This window comes from Papio anubis, chromosome 14 (assembly GCF_008728515.1).
Source record: "Papio anubis isolate 15944 chromosome 14, Panubis1.0, whole genome shotgun sequence".
Taxonomy (NCBI): Eukaryota; Metazoa; Chordata; class Mammalia; order Primates; family Cercopithecidae; genus Papio; species Papio anubis.
Window position 1 is genome coordinate 90,599,283 of NC_044989.1, and position 9,203 is coordinate 90,608,485.

Here is a 9,203-nt window from a genome sequence, read left to right on the forward strand (position 1 = left end):
ATCTTGGTCAGAAGGGAACAGGAACTAGGGAAATTGGAATTATTGTTACTACAATTCCTTTACCTCTGCAGTCATAAGGTCCAGAGAGTCTCTCTTATTCTTTTTTTAAAGACAGAGTCTCACTCTGTTGCCTAGTCTAGAGTGCACTGGTGTGATCATGGTTCAGTACAGTCTTGACCTCCCAGGCTCAAGTGATCCTCCCGCCGCAGCCTCTCAAGCGGCTGGAACAGCAGTTGCATGCTACCAGGACCAGGCCTGGCTTTTTTGGTTTTGTTTTTGTTTTTTCTTCAGTAGAGACTGGGTCTCTCTATATTGCCCAGGCTAGTCTTGAACTCCTGGGCTCAAGTGATCCTCTGGCCTCAGCCTCCCAAAGGGTTGGGATTACAGGCATGAGACACTGCACCCAGCCAGTATAGTCTTTTAACAGCTTTATTGAGGTATGGCTAACATTGAAAAAACTACACACATTTAAAGTATGCAATTTGATAATTTTGACAAATGTATACACCAGTGAAACTATCACTACAGTCAAAATAAGGAACATATCCATCACTCCCAAGTTTCCTCACGCCCCTTGGTAACCCCTCTCTCCCGACTCCCTGCCCCCTAACATCAACTACTGATGCATTCTGTCTCCACAGACTCATTTACATTTTCTAGAATTTTACATAAATAAAATGATATAGTATATACTCCTTCATGTATGGCTTCTTTCAGCCCAATTATGTCAAGATTCATGCTTACAGTTGTGCGTATCCTCAGCCCATCTCTTTGTCTTGCTGAGTAGGATACCATTGCATAGACAGACCACAGCTTGCTCATCCATTCACTCTTGACAACGTTGAATTGTCTCAGTTTTTAGCAATGACAAATAAGGTTGCCATGTACATTCCCGTATAGACATTTGTATAAGCACAGGTTTTCATTTCTCTTGGGTAAAGACCTAGCAGTGGAAGGGCTGAGTCACATGGTAAATATATGTCTAACTTTTTAAGAAACTGTCAAACTGTTTCCCAAAGGGATTGTACCATTTTACATCCCCACCAGCAGTGTATGAAAATTTCCGTGCTTCCACATCCTCACCAATATATGGTGTGGTCAGTCTTTTTAATTTTGGACATGCTAATAAGTGCAAAATGAGGCCCAGAGAGTCTCAAGTTACATTTGTGTCATTTTTGGCCTCCAAAACAGGTGTCAACCATAGAGAAAATACTTGTTCCTTGAATGATCGTCATTTACAAGTGGAATTCATTACAAACCGGTAGTTCTACTGGGTTAAACTATGCCTTAGTGTCAACAGGCACATACTCATACAGAGAGACAGGAAGGCACAGAGACAAGGCAGGGCATTGATAAGGAGGTGACTTGGGCTCTAGCTCTGGCCTATCACCTAGTAAAATATTAGTTAAGTAGCCATGAGTAACTCACTTAACTTACCATGGGCTCCATTTTCTTATCTGTAAAATAGGAACATTGAAACAGCAAATCTTCCAAGGTTTGTGGATAATCAGAATTACAAAGATCAGTGACATTTCTAGGAGAGAAACATATTTCCAAGCATTTTATGGAGTATATCAGACAAAAAGTAAAGGAAACTGAATATTTTTGAGGTTTTTTTTTTTTTTTACCAAGAAATTCACATTTTGTTAAATTTTCAGAACTACCTCCTGAGGAAGGTGTAGCTGCACCCATTTAGAATGATAGAAAACATCAATCTGTCTGACTCCAAAGCCAAGTTCTTGCTACAACGAGAAATGAAACAACTGGATCCCTACTGATGCAGAGACCTGGGCCCCACAAATGTGAATTCTGTTCCCCTACCGAACAGAGTTACGGTTCCATAATATAGTACTCCCTCACTTTTCCACAGTTTCACATTCCACAGTTTCAGTTACCCGCAGTCAACTGCAATCCGAAAATATTAATGAAAAATTCTAAAAATAAACAATTCAGAAGTTTTAAATTGTGCTCCATTCTGAGTAGTGTGATAAAATCTTGTGCCAACATCCCGCCTGTCGAGCTTATCATTAGTCATTGACATCGTCTGCTCCTGACATCCAACCATTGACATCATCATGACTTTATGACCCACGATCACCAAAGCAGATGACCCTCCTTCTGACATATCATCAGGCCAATATCAGCCTAACACTGCATCACAATGCCCACATCAGTCACCTCATTTCATCTCATCAAGAAGGCAATGGATCAACTCACATCAACACAAGAAGAAGGGTGGCTATAGAACAATAAGATAATTTGGGGGCAGGTATGATGGCTCATGCTTGTAATACCAATACTTTGGGAGGCCAAGGCAGGAGGATTGCTTGGACCCAGGCATTCAAAACCAGCCTGGGAAACATAGTGAGACCTCTTCTCTCTACAAAAAAATAAAATTATCCAGATACAGTAGTGCATGCCTGTGGTCCCAGCTATTCCGGGGACTAAAGTGGGAGGATCACTTGGTCCTAGGAGGTCAAGGCAGCAGTAAGCTGTGATCACACCACTGCACTCCAGCCTGGGTGATAAAGTGAGACCCTGTCTCAAAAAAAAAGGTAATTTTGAGAAAGAGACCACATTCATATAACTTTTATTACAGTATATTGTTAGAATTGTTCTATTTCATTATTACTTATTGCTATTAATTTCTTTCTTTGCCTAATTTTTTTTTCTTTTTCTTTTTTTTTTTTTTTTTTTTGAGTCAGAGTTTTCCTGCCCAGGCTGGAGTGCAATGGCATGATCTCAGCTCATCGCAACTTCTGCCTCCCAGGTTCAAGCAATTCTCCTGCCTCAGCCTCCCGAGTAGCAGGGATTACAGCTGCCTGCCACCATGCCCGGCTATTTTTGTATTTTTAGTAGAGGCGGGGTTTCTCCATGTTGGTCAGGCTGGTCTCGAACTCCCAACCTCAGGTGATCCACCCACCTCGGCCTCCTAAAGTGCTGGGATTATAGGCTTGAGCCACCGCGCCCAGCCTCTTTGCCTAATTTATAAATTAAACATTGCCATAGGCATGTATGAATGTATAGGAAAATCATAGATATATAGGGTTGGATACTATCCACAGTTTCAGGCATTCACTGAGGGGCTTGGAACATGCCCTCCTCAGATGAGGGGGGACTACTGTCATCTCCTCAATCATCCTTGATTCAATCCTCAACACAAATGGTTTGGCCAGGTCTTGCCTCTGGAGACAAAATTGCTAAGGATTTAGAGGGGAAAAAAATGTGGTTCACTGAGAAAGTCACCTCTGCTCCACTGGACAGCAATTTAAAACCCAGACCACGACAAGCAGAAAGGCCACCCCTCGACTCTCCTTCACACCTGGAATATTCAGGAGTCAATCATATTTCAGGACCACCAGGGGCAGACTGGGGAAAACTGAGCTGCTTGAGGAAAGCAATCAGCTCCACCAGGGGCTTAAGAAACAAGCTCTGGGCTACTTGGGAGGCTGAGGCAGGAGAATGGCGTAAACCCGGGAGGCGGAGCTTGCAGTGAGCTGAGATCCGGCCACTGCACTCCAGCCTGGGCGACAGAGCGAGACTCCGTCTCAAAACAAAACAAAACAAAACAAAAAAACAAGAAACAAGCTCTGGGACGAGCGGCTGGAGAAGACTTGGGGACACATAAGAAATACCATCCAATTTCTAAGGGCTCCCTCGTGGTGTCAGACCTGTGCATCTTCAAGGGCATAAACAGATGAGATAAGCAGATGAGACTCACAGAGGACCTCAAAATACTGGCTCCCCAGAAGGGAGAACATTCTAGTAACAGAGCTGTCCAGCTGCAGAGTGGACTGCTTAACAAAGCGACGGGTGTCCTGCCTCTTGAATCACCATCTTCATAGGAATGCAGTAGAAGGGACTTAACTTCTGCCCTAAGGAAAAGGTTAGACTAGGGAAACAGCTCCAAAATTTTTTAAAAGGAAGCAACATAGCCATCTACTGGGAGTTTTCTAAAGCCTTGGTTTAATTAAACTAAAGAGCTGGGACAGGAAATGCCAAATTAAATTAACAGAGACTTGCTTTAAGACAATGCAAGTGGATGGTAATGAAGGAATGAGTCCTAGGCCCTGGATCAACCATATTAAGCAATGCAGAGCATAAAGCCAATTCTGTTCACTAGATTTGCTTAGAAAGGGCCAGATAAGAAGGACTTTTCTAAAGGCACCTACTACCCAAAGAGCTGCCAAGGTGTCCAATGGAGCCCAGAGAGAATATGCTAACAATAAAAAGTTGAACATCCTCAATAAAAAAGGGTAAAAGTAATTAACAGAAAATTACTGAAAGCTTTTTTGAAACCAAAGGTAGTCAGCATTGGTAAAAGTCCACAAAAGTGGACATTTTTATATAATGTTGGCAGGAGGGTAAAAAGACATAATCTTTTTGGAGGACAATTTGGCAATAGAGTACCAAAAACCTTACAATTGAAGAGAACTTTGGGCTGAGTGCAGTGGCTCACACCTGTAATGCCAACACTTTGAGAGGCCAAGGTGGCAGGATTGTTTGAGCCCAGAAGTTCGAGACCAGCCTGGGGTAACACAGTAAGACCTCGACTCTATGAAAAATATGAAATGTTAGCTGGGCATGGTGACATGTGCCTGTGGTCCCAACTCCTCGAGAGACTGAGGCAGGAGTATCACTTGAGCCTGGGAGGTCAAGGCTGCTGTGAGCCATGTTCATGCCACTGTTCTCCAGTCTGGGTGACAAAATGAGACCCTGTCTCACAAAAAAAAAAAAAAGGATTGAGAGAGAGAGAGAGGGAGAGAAAGAAAAAAAGAAAGAAAGAAAGAAGAGAGAAAGAGAAAGGAAAAAGGAAAAGGAAAGGAAAAAAAGAAAAGGACAAAGAAAAGACCTTTGAACCCTGAATTTCACTTTTAGAAATTCATCTTAAGGAAATTCATTCCAAAGAAATTTATCCCCAGGATTATCTAAATATTTGCCTTTATTTTCTTCTAGTAATTTTATGGTTTAACTTTATTATATTTAAGCCTTTAATTTATTTGGAATTTATTTTGGTATGAGGAAGATGTGACCTTTTTTTCTTTTACTTTAAAAAAAATGTATTACGATTATTATTTTAGAGACAAGGTCTTGCTCTGTCACCCCGGCTAGAGTGCAGTGGTGTGAGCATAGCTCAGTAAAGCCTTGAACTCCTGGCCTCAAGCCATTCTCCCTCGTCAGCCTAGGAGTAGCTGGGACCACAGGCATGTACCACCATGCCCAACTAATTTTTTTTATTTTTTGTAGAGACAGAGTCTTCCTTGTTGCCCAGTCTTGCTGTATTGTCTCAAACTCCTGAGCTCAAGCGATCCTGCCGCCTCAGCCTCCCAAAGCACTGGGATTACAGGCGTGAGCCTCTGTGCCCAGCTGCCTTTTTATTTTTTCATTTTTCAAATGCTTTGTTGGTTCCAAAATACCATTTATTGACCCACGCTTTCCCCCTCTGGTTTTAAATACTGGAAGTTTGACTTTGAAATGTAACCCGCTGCCTTATTCAGGCTACATTCGAGGAAATCTGAGACCAAGAGTCTGAAGGCTCAGTTTCCTTCCTCAAACCCAGGAGATGGTAAATGTGTCAGTTCCACCCTTTCGATCTATTTCTCAGAACTCCTTCTTTCCAAACTCAGCCATGCCCCTGGCTCAGGTCTATAGAAATTCCCAGGGTCCACAGACAAAGCAGAACTCACTTATGGGGAAATTGGGGAAATACCTATCTATTCAGTTAAGCCTGCCCCATATGGTGACTCAGATCGTCTGAAGCCCAAAGCATCATTTTCCACCCCAAAACCATTTCCTCCTCCAGACTTCTCTATTTCTATGGTCCAGACTCAAGACCTTGATATTACCCTAGAGTCCCCCTTCTGTTCTCCTGCACACCCAGATGGCCCTCCCTCCCCAGATCCATTCTCCCACCCTCCCTCCTATCGGTTTGGTGGGCCCATCACCGCTTCCCCTGGCCCAGGCTCTCCCTTCATGCGCTTGGAGCAGACTGATCTCCTAGCCTTCGCTCACTTCATGTGGTAATCTGCTGTGTTCATCACTGTCAGGATCTTCTGCCTCCCCTCACTGCTCTGCTGAAAACACTCTAGTGGTTCATCATTGCTCATTAATGAAAGTCTAGATATTAAATGTAGAAGGCCCAGCACAATTTGCCCCTACACCACCTACCTCTCTAATCTTTTCTCCTTATTCTGACAGATAGACTCTCCGTCTGTCATTTATATATATTTTTTACTGCACTCTTCTACTTTATGGATTTTTTAAACATTGCTTTCAAGTATGGAATAAAGAATTTTATTTATTTATTTATTTGAGACTGGGTCTCACTCTGTTGCCCAGGTCAGAATGCAATGGTGCAATCATATCTCACTGTAACCTCAAATTCCTGGGCTCAAGCCATCCTCCTGCCTCAGCCTCCTGAGTAGCTATGACTGCAGGTGTACATCACCACATCTGGCTAATGGAATAAAATATTACAATGCCTAATCTTAATTTTCAAAATGTTAAATTACATTGTACCTAATACCCATGCATTTACTTTTTTCAGTGGTTCAACAGCCCTCACTTTGGCAAAGGTCCCAGGCCCAAGGTAAGGCCTTGCTTTTTCCAAACTCATCTTTGAAAGACGTTAAGTGCCTGTAAGTTGTACTACGTTAGGTTCTAGGACATTTTCATAGAAGACTTTATCAGACTATTTTCCTCTAAGTTGAGAAAGAGCTGGGGGCAGAATACGGCACTGAATGATTGAAGAGGATGCACTGAAATCAGGCCAGAGGTTGCTGGAAGGAGCAATGAGGAACACCAGCAGCAATAAGGAGCCGGTGATGATTTTGGCTTCACAGGGAGGTGTGTACCACACCCATTTTATCTCTACGTGGATGAACCACAGCTGTTGGCTCCCTTGTCTCCAGGACATCACACTCTCCACATTCCCTCCCACCTTCTGGCTTCTGCTTCCCAGGGGCCCTCATCTGCCCCGTCCTGGGTGAACACCGGTGAGTCAACTGCTGGGCGTGCCTTCCTGCTCTGCACACCCTCCCTGGCCACCCTACCCACTCCCACAGCTCGCACTGCAGACAAGCCGCATCTCTAGCTCCAGCCCATCTGCCTCTTCTGAGCTCTAAATTCATGCAGGTGAAATCCTGCCGGTGTTGCCTCAGAGGCCCATCGTACTTCTCAAGCATTTTCCCCTCAGAACGCATATCCAGAAGATGCATCTCTTAGGCACATCCCCGTGGCTCTCACCTGGATGACTGCATTCACCTTCTCCCACATTTGCCCCCTCCTTCGGAATTTATATAGATTGTTTTAAAACACAAATCCAATGTGCTTGCTCTCCTGCACCTCAAAACTGCCTTCAGGATAAACCACTGCCTTTAACATGTTCACAGGTTGCCCATGGCCTGGCCCTGCTCATCTCTTCAGCCTCATCTCATGTCCCTTGCCCCTCGCTCTCTGGGCTTCTGCCTCCCGGGCCCTCCTTTAGGTTCTCTAACACACCATAGTCCTTCTAGTGTTGGGGCCTCTGCACGTGCTGTTCCCATTGCCTGAGACATGAATCCCTCTCCCTATCTCTACCTGCACCTTCATCTGATTAATCCCTACCCTTCCTATCCATGACGTTGCTTTCTCAGGGACTCTCTCTGACTTTTTAAACTAATCAGGTTCTCCCCGGTATATATCTTCATAGCACCTTGTATTACTCCTTTCTTAATGACCACCTGCTATAGACTGAATGTCTGTGTCCCTCCAAAATTCTTATGTTAAAAATTAGTCCCAAATGTGATAATATTTGGAGGAGGGCTCTTTGGGAGGCAGAGCCCTCATGAATGGGATTAGTAGCCTTATAAAAGAGACCCCTGAGGGCTCCCTTGTCCCCTCCGTGTAAGGATGCAACAAGAAGGTATGGTCTATGATACAAAAAGCAGACCTTGCCAGGTGCCCAATATGCTGACACTTGAACTTCCCAGCCTCCAGAACTGTGAGAAATAAATTTCTATTGTTCATAAACCATCGAGTCTACAGTATTTTGTTATAGCAGCACAAACAGACTGATGTGCCACCCAACCATGATTATACGTGTAATTTATGGTTTCTCTGCTAGTAGGGATGCAACATGGGGTTAGGAACCATGCTTATTTCCCACATAGTCCTTAGGCCCAAGCATGTTCCTGAATCAAAATGCCTCATCTTTTATGAATGAAGGAGTGAGTGAATGAATTAATGAATGAACTGATAACCCTCAATAATTATTCCAGCCTTTTATACCTACTATTGACAAGCTTGCACTCTACTCCAAATTTATTGGGCTTTAACTCTATTTTTGGCCAGCCACATTTGACATTCCCTGCAGTAAGTCTATGCTTTCCATCCTATGTCAAGGAAGGAAGGACATGGACTAGTACGGCCAAGAACGGTCTAAATTCCATGGGTGGGAGAGAGACTAAATCTGAAAGGAAGAATAGACTGAGCAAAGGTGTAGAGATTGGGGAAGGCTGGACATTCGGAGAGAAAGAAAAGGAAACTGACACTAAACCGAACAGTCTCACAAACACAATTTCATTTCATCCTTCCAAAACCCTGTGAAGTAAGAATTACTACCCCGGGGCTAAGCTCAGTGGCCCACACCTTTAATCCCAGCACTTTGAGAGGCCAAGGCGGGTGGATCACCTGAGGTCAGGAGTTCAAGACCAACCTGATCAACATGGTGAAACCTCATCTCTACTAAAAATACAAAAATAGCCGGGTGTGGTGGTGCATGCCTGTAATCCCAGCTACTTAGGAGGCTAAGGCAGGAGAATCACTTGAACCTGGGAGGTGGAGGTTGCTGTGAGCCGAGATCGTGCCACTGCACTCCAGCCTGGGCAACAGCGAGACTCCATCTCAAAAAACAAAACAAAACCAAACCAAAACAAAGCAAAAAACAAGAATTACTATCCCAGTTTTTCAGATGAGGCAATGGAAGCTCTAAAAAGTTAAGTAGGAGAAACAGATATGAAATGTATGTCTTACACTTTTCCTCATTCTATTTTCTCAGCCTGGAATGTCCATTCTCCCTCCACTACACAAATCTACTCTTCAAATTAACACATAGCAAAGTCTAAGAAGCCATCCCTGTGTTCACTCTGTCAGCCTCACTTGCTCGCTCTCCATCCCTCTGCTTCCTCTCTAACACTTCTTTATTCTGCTGGCACCACAGTCAT

At 43.8% G+C, this 9,203-nt stretch overlaps 1 long non-coding RNA gene across 1 annotated transcript; it reads left to right on the plus strand.

The window, feature by feature from the left end:
* The first annotated feature begins 2,187 nt into the window (after positions 1–2,187).
* On the plus strand, positions 2,188–6,797 carry LOC103877238. The gene is made up of 3 exons (XR_002516858.2): positions 2,188–2,269; positions 6,548–6,589; positions 6,707–6,797. It is a non-coding gene; the product is annotated as an uncharacterized LOC103877238 (long non-coding RNA).
* Positions 6,798–9,203: the final 2,406 nt, after the last annotated feature.